The sequence below is a fragment of the Sphaeramia orbicularis genome, chromosome 6 (assembly GCF_902148855.1).
Source record: "Sphaeramia orbicularis chromosome 6, fSphaOr1.1, whole genome shotgun sequence".
Classification (NCBI taxonomy): domain Eukaryota; kingdom Metazoa; phylum Chordata; class Actinopteri; order Kurtiformes; family Apogonidae; genus Sphaeramia; species Sphaeramia orbicularis.
This window is the reverse complement of record NC_043962.1, coordinates 25,277,020-25,280,239: the sequence shown is the minus strand read 5'-3', so window position 1 is coordinate 25,280,239 and position 3,220 is coordinate 25,277,020.

The following is a 3,220-nucleotide window of genomic DNA, read 5'->3' as shown; positions in this document are numbered from 1 at the left end:
TATAAGCATCCTGTTTTTGTAGAATATCATTAATGCACAGTTGTTTTACTTTGATTTTAGTTAGATTAAAATCAAATGACATGGAAAAGACCACTATGGTTACAAATTCTTCTTCCCTTTATTGAAAAAAGTCAATGGAAGTTTATTTGTATAGCACAATTCATACACATTGTAATTCAAACTGCTTTACAAGAATAAAAGACAAGTTATGATAGATGTACTTTATTGATCTTAAACTAGGGAATTACAGTGCAGCAGTAGCATGACAGACACACAGTTAAAAAAGAAAACACAAGAGCAAACACAATACGTAATCACTTCAAAATATGATAACAGACCTAGATTGAAAAAAACAAAACCTGGAAAAACTGAAGTGCAAAATAAACTGAAATGTATAGACTGACTTAACTTAATGTGCAGAAATATGGGGAAATGCAGGAAAAACTAGTATAGATACATTAGTAAATTTACAAAAAAAGAGCTATTGGAATATTTAAAGTAGGATATTTTGAAGCAACTAATTTTTCATTCAACTTAAAACCTCAAAATTGCAGGATATTGTATATTATAATAGTTATTAGAGATAATTTATAAAGTAAAAAAATAATATTGTTCCAAATAGCATTCAAGATTTCTTTAAATTAAGAGAGATTAAGTATAAGAGGTCTTTATATTTTTTAATGTACAAAAGTGAGGACAAATGTGACGTCTAGATGTATTTCGGTTGTGGGTGTGAAATTATAGAATGGAGTTAAGTTTAAGTTCACTTTTCTTACAAAGTTTTTAAAAAATGCCTTAAATATAAGATCATTCAGGAAGATTGAAGTTGAGATGGTAGATATGTTTTTGTTGTTGATTCTTTTGTTATAATGGGGATGCTCGATGCTGTACACATTTAATTTAACCCATGAAGACCCAAACATCCACTGTCAACCAAAACATCTACTGATATAAACTGTCTAATAACTGTTCATCCATTAATCTTATCAATGCATGTAAATAATTGGTGTAAAATGCAGTTTGTCATCCTTTCATGGTCATCAGATATGATCCATTTGGATGTTCAGAGGCTCCGTAGTGAACGTGGAAACTCTATCATCTTCTACACCATTCATTCACTAGTAAAAACCATGGAGTTTGATCAATGACAGAGGGTGGAGACACTCGTTTTTGTGTTCAGATAATGATAGATTTTACTGAAAAAGTCACTTTTTCTTCATTTTTTTTTCTGTTTTGATATAATAACCTTTGAATTTACTCTGAGCTTTGATGAACATCTACATGATCAGTGAATTAAATATAGGAAAATAGATGATTTTCACTAAAAAAAAAAAAAAAGCAAAATGCAGAGGATAATATTTTAAGAAATGGTGATAAATCATTTAGAAGAGGTTAAATAGAGAGCAAAATTTATTTGGGAACTGACACAAAAGTCACACTGGGTCTTTTTAATGTAAGCAGCGTGAAAAGGATAGGCACAAAATTAGCTTTTGCTCCCAGCCTATTTATATTTTGGTTTTTATGTTTAACCCTTTCATGTATGAATTATGAGAACCTTAGTCGAGATTTTTTTCCTGAGTGTTTTTATTCCTCTTAAAGCATGAAAAAAACAATGCAATTAAAAATTTTTATGACCCTATTTTTCATGGAGTTACAAAAATGTCCACTCAGCTGGACACCATGCATTTAATTTTTGAAGCAAAGAAACATGTATTTAAAACCCATCATCAGAAAGTGATATACTGTGTGAAAACATTTTTCATGCCGCTAATCTGATGTTGTCTCACATTTTAACATACTCAAATACTGGTTATTATTCAATTCATGGAGATAATATGCAAAAAACAAACCTTTATGATTAAGAAAACAGTTAATTACAGTCTAATAACAATTAGCAATTGATTTACACTCAGCCATGTTAGTGCAGATCAGGTTTATCAAGAACAGCAAAGTTACACTAATGGTATGAATGTCAATGTATGAGATGGTGCATGAGTGTCCACTGTGTTGGCTGATGTGGAAGTAAAACAACAAAACCCATGAATATACAAGAGAACAGCTGCAGAATAACTGTCCACTGGAGTGACCAGTATGTATGAAAGGGTTATTATGGTTATTGTACTGTGTGTAACAATTGATGTACAAACCAAAAATAAACCATTCATTCAGACTGAAAGTGCAAAATGATATATAAAGTGCAGAGTGACATTAGGTTTATGACCAGAAATATAGAATTTAACCCTTTCATGCATAGTGGTCACTACAGTGGACAGTTACTCTACAGCTTTACTCTTATATATTCATGGGTTTTGTTGTTTTAGTTCCATATCAACCAACACAGTGGACACTTATGCATCATCTCATAAACTGCAATTCATACCATTATTGTAACTTTGCTGTTCTTGATTGGTTCTTGAGTGGAAATCAATTGTTAATATTCATTTTTTGCATATTATCTCCATGAAGTGATTAATAACTAGTATTAGAATATGTTAAAATGTGAGAAAACATCAGATGAACTGCATTAAACATGGTTTCATTTCACTTTTTTCATATCACTTTATGATATTGGGTTTTAAATACATGTTTCTTTGCTTGAAGAATAAAATTCATGGTGTAGCTGAGTGGACATTTTTGTAACTCCATGAAAAACAGGTTGGTTTAAAAAAAAAAAAAAAAATGACATTGTTTTTTTTTTTTTTTTTTTTTTTCCATGCCTAAAGAGGAATAAAAACACTCATGAAAAAAAAAATCTTGATTAAGGTTCTCATAATTCATGCATGAAAGGGTTAATATAGAATATTAAAACATTAAAACAGTAAAATAAAAAGAGAAGAGAGCAGATAAAGCCATTTCAGAAATATTTTCAGCATGGACTTAAACATTGTCAGAGTGGTGTGATGTAACAGACTTACAGATTTTGGCATCAAAAACAGAAACACCGCCTCTCATATGGCACCAGCGTGTCATAGATGAAATTATCAATCCTTAATTATCATGATTTATCACAAGACAGAGACGCTTCCTTCTAATACATCATGCTCATTTCATGGGGGCGCAGGTGATTCATTTGGTCAACACCCTTTAGAATAAAGCAGGGGCTGATTTATAATGATGATGCATGTAGGTCTTTGTCTCCCTCCCTCTCCTCCCTCCCACCCAGGCCCACATCCAGCCTCCTCCCCCTCTGAACGAACCAGATGACCATCGTCGGATCATC